We start from the raw sequence: 16,898 nt of genomic DNA, 5'->3' as shown, positions 1-16,898 counted from the left end.
TCTTTCTGTTTAAATACTGTACACTTTACACTGTTGTCTTTCTGTTTAAATACTGTACACTTTACACTGTTGTCTTTCTGTTTAAATACTGTACACTTTACACTGTACACTGTATGTCTTTCTGTTTAAATACTGTATACTTTACACTGTTGTCTTTCTGTTTAAATACTGTACACTTTACACTGTTGTCTTTCTGTTTAAATACTGTACTTTACACTGTTGTCTTTCTGTTTAAATACTGTACACTTTACACTGTTGTCTTTCTGTTTAAATACTGTACACTTTACACTGTTGTCTTTCTGTTTAAATACTGTACACTTTACACTGTTGTCTTTCTGTTTAAATACTGTACACTTTACACTGTTGTCTTTCTGTTTAAATACTGTACACTTTACACTGTTGTCTTTCTGTTTAAATACTGTATACTTTACACTGTTGTCTTTCTGTTTAAATACTGTACACTTTACACTGTTGTCTTTCTGTATAAATACTGTACACTTTACACTGTTATCTTTCTGTTTAAATACTGTATACTTTACACTGTTGTCTTTCTGTTTAAATACTGTATACTTTACACTGTTGTCTTTCTGTATAAATACTGTACACTTTACACTGTTGTCTTTCTGTTTAAATACTGTACACTTTACACTGTTGTCTTTCTGTTTAAATACTGTACACTGTACACTGATGTCTTTCTGTTTAAATACTGTATACTTTACACTGTTGTCTTTCTGTTTAAATACTGTACACTTTACACTGTTGTCTTTCTGTTTAAATACTGTACACTGATGTCTTTCTGTTTAAATACTGTACACTTTACACTGTTGTCTTTCTGTTTAAATACTGTACACTTTACACTGTTGTCTTTCTGTTTAAATACTGTACACTTTACACTGTTGTCTTTCTGTTTAAATACTGTACACTTTACACTGTTGTCTTTCTGTTTAAATACTGTACACTTTACACTGTTGTCTTTCTGTTTAAATACTGTATACTTTACACTGTTGTCTTTCTGTTTAAATACTGTACACTTTACACTGTTGTCTTTCTGTATAAATACTGTACACTTTACACTGTTATCTTTCTGTTTAAATACTGTATACTTTACACTGTTGTCTTTCTGTTTAAATACTGTATACTTTACACTGTTGTCTTTCTGTATAAATACTGTATACTTTACACTGTTGTCTTTCTGTTTAAATACTGTACACTTTACACTGTTGTCTTTCTGTTTAAATACTGTACACTGTACACTGATGTCTTTCTGTTTAAATACTGTATACTTTACACTGTTGTCTTTCTGTTTAAATACTGTACACTGTTGTCTTTCTGTTTAAATACTGTACACTTTACACTGTTGTCTTTCTGTTTAAATACTGTACACTTTACACTGTTGTCTTTCTGTTTAAATACTGTACACTTTACACTGTTGTCTTTCTGTTTAAATACTGTACACTTTACACTGTTGTCTTTCTGTTTAAATACTGTACACTTTACACTGTTGTCTTTCTGTTTAAATACTGTACACTGTTGTCTTTCTGTTTAAATACTGTACACTTTACACTGTTGTCTTTCTGTTTAAATACTGTACACTTTACACTGTTGTCTTTCTGTTTAAATACTGTACACTGTACACTGTTGTCTTTCTGTTTAAATACTGTACACTTTACACTGTTGTCTTTCTGTTTAAATACTGTACACTTTACACTGTTGTCTTTCTGTTTAAATACTGTACACTTTACACTGTTGTCTTTCTGTTTAAATACTGTACACTTTACACTGTTGTCTTTCTGTTTAAATACTGTACACTTTACACTGTTGTCTTTCTGTTTAAATACTGTACACTTTACACTGTTGTCTTTCTGTTTAAATACTGTACACTTTACACTGTTGTCTTTCTGTTTAAATACTGTACACTTTACACTGTTGTCTTTCTGTTTAAATACTGTACACTTTACACTGTTGTCTTTCTGTTTAAATACTGTACACTTTACACTGTTGTCTTTCTGTATAAATACTGTACACTTTACACTGTTGTCTTTCTGTTTAAATACTGTACACTTTACACTGTTGTCTTTCTGTTTAAATACTGTACACTTTACACTGTTGTCTTTCTGTTTAAATACTGTACACTTTACACTGTTGTCTTTCTGTTTAAATACTGTACACTTTACACTGTTGTCTTTCTGTTTAAATACTGTACACTGTACACTGTTGTCTTTCTGTTTAAATACTGTACACTTTACACTGTTGTCTTTCTGTTTAAATACTGTACACTGTACACTGTTGTCTTTCTGTTTAAATACTGTACACTTTACACTGTTGTCTTTCTGTTTAAATACTGTACACTTTACACTGTTGTCTTTCTGTTTAAATACTGTACACTTTACACTGTTGTCTTTCTGTTTAAATACTGTACACTTTACACTGTTGTCTTTCTGTTTAAATACTGTACACTTTACACTGTTGTCTTTCTGTTTAAATACTGTACACTGTTGTCTTTCTGTTTAAATACTGTACACTTTACACTACTTTCTGTTTACTGTACACTGTTGTCTTTCTGTTTAAATACTGTACACTTTACACTGTTGTCTTTCTGTTTAAATACTGTACACTTTACACTGTTGTCTTTCTGTTTAAATACTGTACACTTTACACTGTTGTCTTTCTGTTTAAATACTGTACACTTTACACTGTTGTCTTTCTGTTTAAATACTGTACACTTTACACTGTTGTCTTTCTGTTTAAATACTGTACACTTTACACTGTTGTCTTTCTGTTTAAATACTGTACACTGTTGTCTTTCTGTTTAAATACTGTACACTTTACACTGTTGTCTTTCTGTTTAAATACTGTACACTTTACACTGTTCTGTTTAAATACTGTACACTTTACACTGTTGTCTTTCTGTTTAAATACTGTACACTTTACACTGTTGTCTTTCTGTTTAAATACTGTACACTTTACACTGTTGTCTTTCTGTTTAAATACTGTACACTTTACACTGTTGTCTTTCTGTTTAAATACTGTACACTTTACACTGTTGTCTTTCTGTTTAAATACTGTACACTTTACACTGTTGTCTTTCTGTTGTCTTTCTGTTTAAATACTGTACACTTTACACTGTTGTCTTTCTGTTTAAATACTGTACACTTTACACTGTTGTCTTTCTGTTTAAATACTGTACACTTTACACTGTTGTCTTTCTGTTTAAATACTGTACACTTTACACTGTTGTCTTTCTGTTTAAATACTGTACACTTTACACTGTTGTCTTTCTGTTTAAATACTGTACACTTTACACTGTTGTCTTTCTGTTTAAATACTGTACACTTTACACTGTTGTCTTTCTGTTTAAATACTGTACACTTTACACTGTTGTCTTTCTGTTTAAATACTGTACACTTTACACTGTTGTCTTTCTGTTTAAATACTGTACACTTTACACTGTTGTCTTTCTGTTGAAATACTGTACACTGTACACTGTTGTCTTTCTGTTTAAATACTGTACACTTTACACTGTTGTCTTTCTGTTTAAATACTGTACACTGTTGTCTTTCTGTTTAAATACTGTACACTTTACACTGTTGTCTTTCTGTTTAAATACTGTACACTTTACACTGTTGTCTTTCTGTTTAAATACTGTACACTTTACACTGTTGTCTTTCTGTTTAAATACTGTACACTTTACACTGTTGTCTTTCTGTTTAAATACTGTACACTTTACACTGTTGTCTTTCTGTTTAAATACTGTACACTGTTGTCTTTCTGTTTAAATACTGTACACTTTACACTGTTGTCTTTCTGTTTAAATACTGTACACTGTTGTCTTTCTGTTTAAATACTGTACACTTTACACTGTTGTCTTTCTGTTTAAATACTGTACACTTTACACTGTTGTCTTTCTGTTTAAATACTGTACACTTTACACTGATGTCTTTCTGTTTAAATACTGTACACTTTACACTGTTGTCTTTCTGTTTAAATACTGTACACTTTACACTGATGTCTTTCTGTTTAAATACTGTACACTTTACACTGTTGTCTTTCTGTTTAAATACTGTACACTTTACACTGTTGTCTTTCTGTTTAAATACTGTACACTTTACACTGTTGTCTTTCTGTTTAAATAATGTACACTTTACACTGTTGTCTTTCTGTTTAAATACTGTACACTTTACACTGTTGTCTTTCTGTTTAAATACTGTACACTTTACACTGTTGTCTTTCTGTTTAAATAATGTACACTTTACACTGTTGTCTTTCTGTTTAAATACTGTACACTGTTGTCTTTCTGTTTAAATACTGTACACTTTACACTGTTGTCTTTCTGTTTAAATACTGTACACTTTACACTGTTGTCTTTCTGTTTAAATACTGTACACTTTACACTGTTGTCTTTCTGTTTAAATACTGTATACTTTACACTGTTGTCTTTCTGTTTAAATACTGTACACTTTACACTGATGTCTTTCTGTTTAAATACTGTACACTTTACACTGTTGTCTTTCTGTTTAAATACTGTACACTTTACACTGTCTTTCTGTTGAAATACTGTACACTTTACACTGTTGTCTTTCTGTTTAAATACTGTACACTTTACACTGATGTCTTTCTGTTTAAATACTGTACACTTTACACTGTTGTCTTTCTGTTTAAATACTGTACACTTTACACTGATGTCTTTCTGTTTAAATACTGTACACTTTACACTGTTGTCTTTCTGTTTAAATACTGTACACTTTACACTGTTGTCTTTCTGTTTAAATACTGTACACTTTACACTGTTGTCTTTCTGTTTAAATAATGTACACTTTGCACTGTTGTCTTTCTGTTTAAATACTGTACACTTTACACTGTTGTCTTTCTGTTTAAATACTGTACACTTTACACTGTTGTCTTTCTGTTTAAATAATGTACACTTTACACTGTTGTCTTTCTGTTTAAATACTGTACACTGTTGTCTTTCTGTTTAAATACTGTACACTTTACACTGTTGTCTTTCTGTTTAAATACTGTACACTTTACACTGTTGTCTTTCTGTTTAAATACTGTACACTTTACACTGTTGTCTTTCTGTTTAAATACTGTATACTTTACACTGTTGTCTTTCTGTTTAAATACTGTACACTTTACACTGATGTCTTTCTGTTTAAATACTGTACACTTTACACTGTTGTCTTTCTGTTTAAATACTGTACACTTTACACTGTCTTTCTGTTGAAATACTGTACACTTTACACTGTTGTCTTTCTGTTTAAATACTGTACACTTTACACTGATGTCTTTCTGTTTAAATACTGTACACTTTACACTGTTGTCTTTCTGTTGAAATACTGTACACTTTACACTGTTGTCTTTCTGTTTAAATACTGTATACTTTACACTGTTGTCTTTCTGTTTAAATACTGTACACTTTACACTGTTGTCTTTCTGTTTAAATACTGTACACTTTACACTGTTGTCTTTCTGTTTAAATACTGTACACTTTACACTGTTGTCTTTCTGTTTAAATACTGTACACTTTACACTGTTGTCTTTCTGTATAAATACTGTACACTTTACACTGTTGTCTTTCTGTTTAAATACTGTACACTTTACACTGTTGTCTTTCTGTTTAAATACTGTACACTTTACACTGTTGTCTTTCTGTTTAAATACTGTACACTTTACACTGTTGTCTTTCTGTTTAAATACTGTACACTGTTGTCTTTCTGTTTAAATACTGTACACTGTTGTCTTTCTGTTTAAATACTGTACACTGGATAGGTGCAGTGTAATGTGTTGTTTTACAGGGTCAGTCATAGTAGTATGATAGGTGTTGTTTTACAGGGTCAGTCATAGTAGTATGATAGGTGTTGTTTTACAGGGTCAGCCATAGTAGTATGATAGGTGTTGTTTTACAGGGTCAGTCATAGTAGTATGATAGGTGTTGTTTTACAGGGTCAGTCATAGTAGTATGATAGGTGTTGTTTTACAGGGTCAGTCATAGTAGTATAGCTGCTCCAGTTTCAACTGTTCTGCCTTATTATTATTCGACCATGCTGGTCATTTATGAACATTTGAACATCTTGGCCATGTTCTGTTATAATCTCCACCCGGCACAGCCAGAAGAGGACTGGCCACCCCACATAGCCTGGTTCCTCTCTAGGTTTCTTCCTAGGTTTTGGCCTTTCTAGGGAGTTTTTCCAAGCCACCGTGCTTCTACACCTGCATTGCTTGCTGTTTGGGGTTTTAGGCTGGGTTTCTGTATAGCACTTTGAGATATCAGCTGATGTACGAAGGGCTATATAAATAAATTTGATTTGATTTGATTTAGTATGATAGGTGTTGTTTTACAGGGTCAGTCATAGTAGTATGATAGGTGTTGTTTTACAGGGTCAGTCATAGTAGTATGATAGGTGTTGTTTTACAGGATCAGTCATAGTAGTGTAATAGGTGTTGTTTTACAGGGTCAGTCATAGTAGTATGATAGGTGTTGTTTTACAGGTCAGTCATAGTAGTATGATAGGTGTTGTTTTACAGGGTCAGTCATAGTAGTATGATAGGTGTTGTTTTACAGGGTCAGTCATAGTAGTATGATAGGTGTTGTTTTACAGGGTCAGTCATAGTAGTATGATAGGTGTTGTTTTACAGGGTCAGTCATAGTACAGCACCCCTGGAGCCAATCAGAAAGCTGTAACCTATAGACCGGCTGGCTACCTGCCACCCTAATAACAGGCCTCCAGGACCATAAGCCCTTAGTGATTTTAAATGACGTTTAAGAAGACAGAGGGTCATGTTTTGACCACACTGCCCTCTTCCAGGAACACGTGGTCCTCTGTAGCTCAGCTGGTAGAGCATGGCTCTTTCGCAACGCCAGGATAACTGGTTCGATTCCCGGGACCACCCCTTACGTTAAAACATGATGTAAGCATGACTAAGTCTCTGTGGATAAAAGTCTCTGCTAAATCGCATAATATTACTGCTATTATTAAAAATCCTACCTGTTAACTTTTGCTACCCAGTAATGACATGTTGAATGTGACTAAACGGCACCCGTTAGTCACATTCTGTTCTCTCACGAGGGCCCGTCCCAAATGGCTCCCTATTCACTACATAGTGCACTGCTTATGTAGCCCTGGTCAAAAGTAGTGCACTATATAGGGAATAGGGTAGCACAGGGCTCTGGTCTAAAGTAGTGCACTATATAGGGAATAGGGTAGCACAGGGCTCTGGTCTAAAGTAGTGCACTATATAGGGAATAGGGTAGCACAGGGCTCTGGTCTAAAGTAGTGCACTATATAGGGAATAGGGAATGATGACACAGACGCTCGTCAGTTAAAGCAGAGAGCGTTTGAAAGGGGGGGGACGGTAAATCTATTTTTGAACCAGTGCTGTGTAATTTACTTTATTTCAAGATGGTAATTTCATATCCCCTATGATTTCAAGGATGAAGTAGTGTGGCCTGGATGTTTTCTGAAAGCCCGGAAAATGTTGCTGGCAACACTGTGCTGTCAGCACCGCGAGGACATCGGACAACATTCCATGTCAGAACGAGGAGCTAAAAACCAAATCTGCAGAATCGCCTCTCAAATGCTTTCCGTCCAACCCAATACCACCTTGTTTCTCCCCTCAGCAGGCTATTAAGAAGGTCAAGTCAGTTTACGACGTCCTCCACATGTAAACACCAGACCAGCAGAACGGCCTCACTACACTCACAATGCCTTGCTATACATCTTTACTGTACATCTGTTCACATCATTGACTTTCACATCATTTCTTGTCGTGATGCGTAATCTTGTCCTATAGTTTTATTTCATTTATTTTTGTATTTTTAATCCCAGCCCCCGTCCCCGCAGGAGGAGGCCTTTTGCCTTTTGGGAGGTCGTCATTGTAACTAAGAATTTGTTCTTAACTGACTTGCCTAGTTAAATAAAAGGTTAAATCAAAACATCTAAATGAACCACCTGGTTCAAAGGTTAAATAAAAAGGTTAAATCAAAACATCTAAATGAACCACCTGGTTCAAAGGTTAAATAAAAAGTTAAATAAAAGATTGAATAAATTAAACATTTGAGAGACACCTTGACAGGAGTTATTGTCAACTTGGTATGTTCTCCCAGCATGCATTGCATTCTCAGGAGTAATGAGGACTACCTAAAGATAGTTGGTGATGTAATGATCCGTAGATCAGCTGGACATAGGGAGAACAGAGACTAACTATCCACCAGTAACCACCACCCCTCATTGTGTTCCAAGACCCCACTAGTATCGAGGCCCACGCTGGGTTCAGGTGACTGGCCAGTCACTGCACTAATGTTGTGTACGGCAGGTCGTCCTTCATTCTAAAAACACAGGTGGGAGGGTTTCCATACTTTAAGTGTGTAGCTTCAGTATGCAAATGGTTACAAATAACCAAGGCATGGTAATCATGCATATGACATTGTGCAAGGTGGGGTACGCCAACATGACATTCTGCCGTCTGGAAGGACAAGCATCAGACGAGACACCCTTCCACGTGGTGTAGCACGGGATCTCCCTACAGGTCATTCACAGGTTGTTGACAGGGACAGACACGGGAGACAGACACGGGAGCATTTCTGCAACATGCTCAGAAAGACCTGTCACAATGATCCCTCTGAAGGTGCATCGTTTCTCCCTGAAGTAGTACTGTACTGTTAACCCAAGAGACACAGAGAACAAAAGCCTTGTAGTACCTATGTCCCTGTAGTACTGTACTGTTAACCCAAGAGACAGAGAATAAAAGCCTTGTAGTACTGTACTGTTAACCCAAGAGACACAGAGAACAAAAGCCTTGTAGTACCTGTGTCCCTGTAGTACTGTACTGAGAGACAGAGAACAAAAGCCTTGTAGTACTGTACTGTTAACCCAAGACACAGAGAACAAAAGCCTTGTAGTACTGTACTGTTAACCCAAGAGACACAGAGAATAAAAGCCTTGTAGTACTGTACTGTTAACCCAATAGACACAGAGAATAAAAGCCTTGTAGTACTGTACTGTTAACCCAAGAGACACAGAGAATAAAAGCCTTGTAGTACTGTACTGTTAACCCAAGAGACAGAGAATAAAAGCCTTGTAGTACTGTACTGTTAACCCAAGAGACACAGAGAATAAAAGCCTTGTAGTACTGTACTGTTAACCCAAGAGACACAGATAATAAAAGCCTTGTAGTACTGTACTGTTAACCCAAGAGACACAGAGAATAAAAGCCTTGTAGTACTGTACTGTTAACCCAAGAGACACAGAGAATAAAAGCCTTGTAGTACTGTACTGTTAACCCAAGAGACACAGGGAATAAAAGCCTTGTAGTACTGTACTGTTAACCCAAGAGACACAGATAATAAAAGCCTTGTAGTACTGTACTGTTAACCCAAGAGACACAGAGAATAAAAGCCTTGTAGTACTGTACTGTTAACCCAAGAGACACAGGGAATAAAAGCCTTGTAGTACTGTACTGTTAACCCAAGAGACACAGATAATAAAAGCCCTGTAGTACTGTACTGTCAACCCAAGAGACACAGAGAATAAAAGCCTTGCCGTACCTGTGTCCCTGTAGTACTGTACTGAGAAACAGAGAATAAAAGCCTTGTAGTACCTGTGTCCCTGTAGTACTGTACTGAGAAACAGAGAATAAAAGCCTTGTAGTACCTGTATCCCTGTAGTACTGTACTGAGAAACAGAGAATAAAAGCCTTGTAGTACCTGTGTCCCTGTAGTACTGTACTGAGAAACAGAGAATAAAAGCCTTGTAATACCTGTGTCCCTGTAGTACTGTACTGAGAAACAGAGAATAAAAGTATTGCAGTACCTGTGTCCCTGTAGTACTGTACTGAGAAACAGAGAATAAAAGCCTTGTAGTACCTGTGTCCCTGTAGTACTGTACTGAGAAACAGAGAATAAAAGCCTTGTAGTACCTGTGTCCCTGTAGTACTGTACTGAGAAACAGAGAATAAAAGCCTTGTAGTACCTGTGTCCCTGTAGTACTGTACTGAGAAACAGAGAATAAAAGCCTTGTAGTACCTGTGTCCCTGTAGTACTGTACTGAGAAACAGAGAATAAAAGCCTTGTAGTACCTGTGTCCCTGTAGTACTGTACTGAGAAACAGAGAATAAAAGCCTTGTAGTACCTGTGTCCCTGTAGTACTGTACTGAGAAACAGAGAATAAAAGCCTTGTAGTACCTGTGTCCCTGTAGTACTGTACTGAGAAACAGAGAATAAAAGCCTTGTAGTACCTGTGTCCCTGTAGTACTGTACTGAGAAACAGAGAATAAAAGCCTTGTAGTACCTGTGTCCCTGTAGTACTGTACTGAGAAACAGAGAATAAAAGCCTTGTAGTACCTGTGTCCCTGTAGTACTGTACTGAGAAACAGAGAATAAAAGCCTTGTAATACCTGTGTCCCTGTAGTACTGTACTGAGAAACAGAGAATAAAAGCCTTGTAGTACCTGTGTCCCTGTAGTACTGTACTGAGAAACAGAGAATAAAAGCCTTGTAGTACCTGTGTCCCTGTAGTACTGTACTGAGAAACAGAGAATAAAAGCCTTGTAATACCTGTGTCCCTGTAGTACTGTACTGAGAAACAGAGAATAAAAGCCTTGTAGTACCTGTGTCCCTGTAGTACTGTACTGAGAAACAGAGAATAAAAGCCTTGTAGTACCTGTGTCCCTGTAGTACTGTACTGAGAAACAGAGAATAAAAGCCTTGTAGTACCTGTGTCCTGCACACCATCCAGGGGGTGGAAGTCTTGAAGATTGAGAATAAAACAGGATAACCGTCTATGTCTCCGTCAGACTGACATTCTTCCAGTCCCCTCTGCTCTGCTCTCTGTGGTTGTCGAGGCTGGCTTCAGTCCGGTAGTTGACTGTCTGTCTGTTAAGGTCTGGTCTGTACAGGCTGGCTTCAGTCCGGTGGTTGACTGTGTCTGTCTGTTAAGGTCTGGTCTGTTCAGGCTGGCTGGTTCCAGTATTATGTGAAGCGGTTGCTCATCATTAACACCTCCTTATAAAGAACGGGATGAGTCAATGACAGAGCTCTTCAGTCAGTCAGGATGCAGTGGAGAGGAGCGGCAGGCAGACAGACAGCTAACTCACCACAGAGAAAGAGAGAGAGAGAGACACACACACGAGTCGCAACGACTAAAGAACGACACACAGCTCAGGAACAGACAGATTGGTGACAGGGTGTGTGTGTTTGTGTGCGCATGCATTTGAAGAGGATGTGGGGGAGGACCCTGAGTGCCTTACTACTCATCAGCCGGTTCACCATCTAAATCACCAGCTTGGGCTCCTGGAAACAGCATGCCTTCTACATGACGACAAACACAGCACAGACAGACAGCACAGACAGAGAGCACAGAGAGACAGCACAGCACAGAGAGACAGCACAGCACAGAGAGACAGACAGCACAGAGAGACAGCACAGAGAGACAGACAGCACAGAGAGACAGACAGCACAGAGAGACAGACAGCACAGAGAGACAGACAGCACAGAGAGACAGACAGCACAGAGAGACAGCACAGAGATACAGCACAGAGATACAGCACAGAGACACAGCACAGATACACAGCACAGAGAGACAGCAGACACACAGACATTAAATGAACTCAAAGGACGTCTTTGGTAAAAAATAAAAAATAAGAAGAATTCCGTCAAATGGTAAAAAGAGACAAAGCTGCAATCTATGTTCCCATCATGGTTTATCAGTCCCAACCTTTCCCAACGTCACCCTCATCGTTACTGTATACTGCAGAACTACACAGACACAACAGACACACAGCACCTTAGGGAGATGGGTAATCACAGCACCCTAGGGAGATGGGTAATCACAGCACCCTAGGGAGATGGGTAATCACAGCACCCGAGGGAGATGGGTAATCACAGCACCCTAGAGAGATGGGTAATCACAGCACCCGAGGGAGATGGGTAATCACAGCACACGAGGGAGATGGGTAATCACAGCACCTTAGGGAGATGGGTAATCACAACACCCGAGGGAGATGGGTAATCACAGCACCCTAGGGAGATGGGTAATCGCAGCACCCGAGGGAGATGGGTAATCGCAGCACACTAGGGAGATGGGTAATCACAGCACCCGAGGGAGATGGGTAATCACAGCACCCTAGGGAGATGGGTAATCACAGCACCCTAGGGAGATGGGTAATCACAGCACCCGATGGGAGATGGGTAATCACAGCACCCGATGGGAGATGGGTAAATCACAGCACCCGAGGGAGATGGGTAAATCACAGCACCCGAGGGAGATGGGTAATCACAGCACCCGAGGGAGATGGGTAATCACAGCACCCTAGGGAGATGGGTAATCACAGCACCCTAGGGAGATGGGTAATCACAGCACCCGAGGGAGATGGGTAATCACAGCACCCGAGGGAGATGGGTAATCACAGCACCCGAGGGAGATGGGTAATCACAGCACCCGAGGGAGATGGGTAATCACAGCACCCGAGGGAGATGGGTAATCACAGCACCCGAGGGAGATGGGTAATCACAGCACCCGAGGGAGATGGGTAAATCACAGCACCCGAGGGAGATGGGTAATCACAGCACCCGAGGGAGATGGGTAATCACAGCACACGAGGGAGATGGGTAATCACAGCACACGAGGGAGATGGGTAATCACAGCACCCGAGGGAGATGGGTAATCGCAGCACCCGAGGGAGATGGGTAATCGCAGCACCCGAGGGAGATGGGTAATCGCAGCACCCGAGGGAGATGTGTAATCGCAGCACCCGAGGGAGATGTGTAATCGCAGCACCCGAGGGAGATGTGTAATCGCAGCACCCGAGGGAGATGTGTAATCGCAGCACCCGAGGGAGATGTGTAATCGCAGCACCCGAGGGAGATGTGTAATCGCAGCACCCGAGGGAGATGTGTAATCGCAGCACCCTAGGGAGATGGGTAATCACAGCACCCGAGGGAGATGGGTAATCACAGCACCCTAGGGAGATGGGTAATCACAGCACCCTAGGGAGATGGGTAAATCACAGCACCCGAGGGAGATGGGTAATCACAGCACCCGAGGGAGATGGGTAATCACAGCACCCGAGGGAGATGGGTAATCACAGCACCCGAGGGAGATGGGTAATCACAGCACCCGAGGGAGATGGGTAATCACAGCACCCGAGGGAGATGGGTAATCACAGCACCCGAGGGAGATGTAATCACAGCACCCGAGGGAGATGGGTAAATCACATTACCCGAGGGAGATGGGTAAATCACAGCACCCGAGGGAGATGGGTAAATCACAGCACCCGAGGGAGATGGGTAAATCACAGCACCCGAGGGAGATGGGTAATCACAGCACCCGAGGGAGATGGGTAATCACAGCACCCAGCTGAGAGGTAACCAGCACGTTGTTGATATTGCGTAATGTAGTGACACGTACTAATTACTTCATTCATTAGCAATTAACGTATGATGTCATTTCATCTCAGAGGGCAAATAGACTTCCAGCTGAGATAATGAGAACAGCTGGCTTAGAACACCTACTACAGGTTGAGCTGTATACACAGGGCTGTGTGTCTGTGTGTCTGACTGGAGGATGTAGTGGTAGTGGTAACATCTGCTACATGTTGAGCTGTATACACAGGGCTGTGTGTCTGTGTGTCTGACTGGAGGATGTAGTGGTAGTAGTAACATCTACTACAGGTTGAGCTGTATACACAGGGCTGTGTGTTCTGACTGGAGGATGTGGTGGTAGTAGTAACACATTGTGTCATCTCTAGTCCTCTCACACACACACACACACACACACACAGCACTGAGGTAGAGAAGCAGGAAGTGCTCAATCAAGAGCTCTGACAAGCCGTTTCCCAACAAATCAGAGATAAAAAGCAAAAGAAGAGAAATTTGTAAAAAATAATAATAGTAAATAGTAACACAATAAAATAACAATAATGAGACTATATACAAGGAGTACCAGTACCCCTGTAGTATTATAATAATGAGACTATATACAAGGAGTACCAGTACCCCTGTAGTATTATAATAATGAGACTATATACAAGGAGTACCAGTACCCCTGTAGTATTATAATAATGAGACTATATACAAGGAGTACAAGTACCCCTGTAGTATTATAATAATGAGACTATATACAAGGAGTACCAGTACCCCTGTAGTATTATAATAATGAGACTATATACAAGGAGTACCAGTACCCCTGTAGTATTATAATAATGAGACTATATACAAGGAGTACCAGTACCCCTGTAGTATTATAATAATGAGACTATATACAAGGAGTACCAGTACCCCTGTAGTATTATAATAATGAGACTATATACAAGGAGTACCAGTACCCCTGTAGTATTATAATAATGAGACTACATACAAGGAGTACCAGTACTCATGTAGTATCATAATAATGAGACTATATACAAGGAGTACCGGTACAGAGTCAATGTGCAGAGGTACGAGGTAGTTGAAGTAGGGCTGGGCGATATGGCCAAAATATCATATGGTGATTTTCACATTTTGGACAGTGCGACTGTATTTTATGTCTTTGACTAATAAAAGTTCTACATTTGCTTTATGAGTCGGGCGTGACCCTAGGGTGGCAACACAAATATTCTACATGATTTCAATGGGTCTTTTCTCCATTCTGATTGGTTTATACTGTTCAATTCAACTTCAACCTCAAATTATTTCCTGCATTTCCATTCATTTCTGCATTTCCTGCACTCATTTCCATACTGCAACGATATGGAGAAAAATGCTAGGCCTTATTTTTAAACAAAATGTTGCAATTACGATTTAGATCAAAACAGTTGGGTGAACTTTTGGAATCGTGGAAATAGAATGTTTATTATAATTCTATAGTTAGAATATAAATAATAGTGGGCACTTTGAATACAGTTTTGTTTGACATGACAATGAATGAAAATGCCATGGACGAGTTATTGTGACAGGGTAGGAACCAAAGTGATGTTCAGTGTTTCCTAGGGGACCCTATAATCTTTGGCTTCATTAAATATTTATTCATAAAGCCAACATATTCATGCTTCATCTATCCCTCTTTGATTTAGAAGATACTGTTAGCTAGCCAGCTAACTAGCGATTAGCATTAGTGGCTAACACGATTTAGCATAACTTGCTAAGAAAATACAAACTAGCTGTTTGCAGATGTAAGAAACACAAACTAATATTGTAATCATAGAACGCTTGTGAATTTATATTAAGATCAAAGTGGAAACAACATCGTTGTCATCAACATTGTTGCATGTGCTGCACTGACCATGCAGACTGAATGAAAATGTCTCGTGGTCAAGCAACAACAAATGCGCTCCTTGAGTGACAGGGGGCGGGGCTTAGTCTGTGTGGAAAGGGGCGTGGAGAGAGAGAGAGAGGTGAGGGATGACTCAAGTAGCGGAGTAAACTATAAAAATGGACGTTACACAACGGAGTATCACATTTAACAAACCAAACATTCAAACACCGTTATAGAAGGTAAAGTAAAAACCCAACCCAGTCCGTTCATAAATACCAGTATATAGTAAAATACGGTATACCACCCAGCACTAAATTGAAGTAATTGAACAATTAACTTTTTGAGGATCTGTGGTCCCATACCAAATATTTTCAGCCTCCTGAGGGGTAAGAGGCCTTGTCGTCCCCTCTCCACGACTGTGTTGCCCTGCCCTAGTGTGTAGTAACACTGTCATTAACCACCCTGCCCTAGTGTGTAGTAACACTGTCATTAACCACCCTGCCCTAGTGTGTAGTAACACTGTCATTAACCACCCTGCCCTAGTGTGTAGTAACACTGTCATTAACGACCCTGCCCTAGTGTGTAGTAACACTGTCATTAACCACCCTGCCCTAGTGTGTAGTAACACTGTCATTAACCACCCTGCCCTAGTGTGTAGTAACACTGTCATTAACCACCCTGCCCTAGTGTGTAGTAACACTGTCATTAACCACCCTGCCCTAGTGTGTAGTAACACTGTCATTAACCACCATGCCCTAGTGTGTAGTAACACTGTCATTAACCACCCTGCCCTAGTGTGTAGTAAGTCATTAACCACCCTGCCCTAGTGTGTAGTAACACTGTCATTAACCACCCTGCCCTAGTGTGTAGTAACACTGTCATTAACCACCCTGCCCTAGTGTGTAGTAACACTGTCATTAACCACCCTGCCCTAGTGTGGAGTAACACTGTCATTACATTAACCACCCTGCCCTAGTGTGTCGTAACACTGTCATTAACCACCCTGCCCTAGTGTGTCGTAACACTGTCATTAACCACCCTGCCCTAGTGTGTAGTAACACTGTCATTAACCACCCTGCCCTAGTGTGTAGTAACACTGTCATTAACCACGCTGCCCTAGTGTGTAGTAACACTGTCATTAACCACGCTGCCCTAGTGTGTAGTAACACTGTCATTAACCACGCTGCCCTAGTGTGTAGTAAGTCATTAACCACCCTGCCCTAGTGTGTAGTAACACTGTCATTAACCACCCTGCCCTAGTGTGTAGTAACACTGTCATTAACCACCCTGCCCTAGTGTGTAGTAACACTGTCATTAACCACCCTGCCCTAGTGTGTAGTAACACTGTCATTAACCACCCTGCCCTAGTGTGTAGTAACACTGTCATTAACCACCCTGCCCTAGTGTGTAGTAACACTGTCATTAACCACCCTGCCCTAGTGTGTAGTAACACTGTCATTAACCACCCTGCCCTAGTGTGTAGTAAGTCATTAACCGCCCTGCCCTAGTGTGTAGTAACACTGTCATTAACCGCCCTGCCCTAGTGTGTAGTAACACTGTCATTAACCACCCTGCCCTAGTGTGTAGTAACACTGTCATTAACCACGCTGCCCTAGTGTGTAGTAAGTCATTAACCACCCTGCCCTAGTGTGTAGTAACACTGTCATTAACC

At 39.8% G+C, this 16,898-nt stretch overlaps 1 protein-coding gene across 3 annotated transcripts in view; it reads right to left on the bottom strand.

Moving 5' to 3' along the window:
* LOC139381850 (phosphatase domain containing paladin 1a) overlaps positions 1-16,898 on the bottom strand; it is a 149,391-nt gene that overhangs the window by 123,486 nt on the left and 9,007 nt on the right. The window contains exon 1 of one of the 3 annotated variants that reach the window (XR_011628584.1): positions 10,711-11,054. The exons of 1 other annotated variant lie outside the window; for it this stretch is intronic. The gene's annotated coding sequence lies outside the window, so the exon portion shown is untranslated. Of the gene's footprint in view, positions 1-10,710; positions 11,094-16,898 lie in introns of those variants that run through there. One more of the 3 variants, XM_071125664.1, reaches the window with a different exon arrangement.

This window comes from Oncorhynchus clarkii, chromosome 23 (genome assembly GCF_045791955.1).
Source record: "Oncorhynchus clarkii lewisi isolate Uvic-CL-2024 chromosome 23, UVic_Ocla_1.0, whole genome shotgun sequence".
In the NCBI taxonomy this organism is placed as follows: Eukaryota; Metazoa; Chordata; class Actinopteri; order Salmoniformes; family Salmonidae; genus Oncorhynchus; species Oncorhynchus clarkii.
Note: the sequence above shows the minus strand (reverse complement) of the source record. Positions and strands in the feature narration are given on the sequence as shown.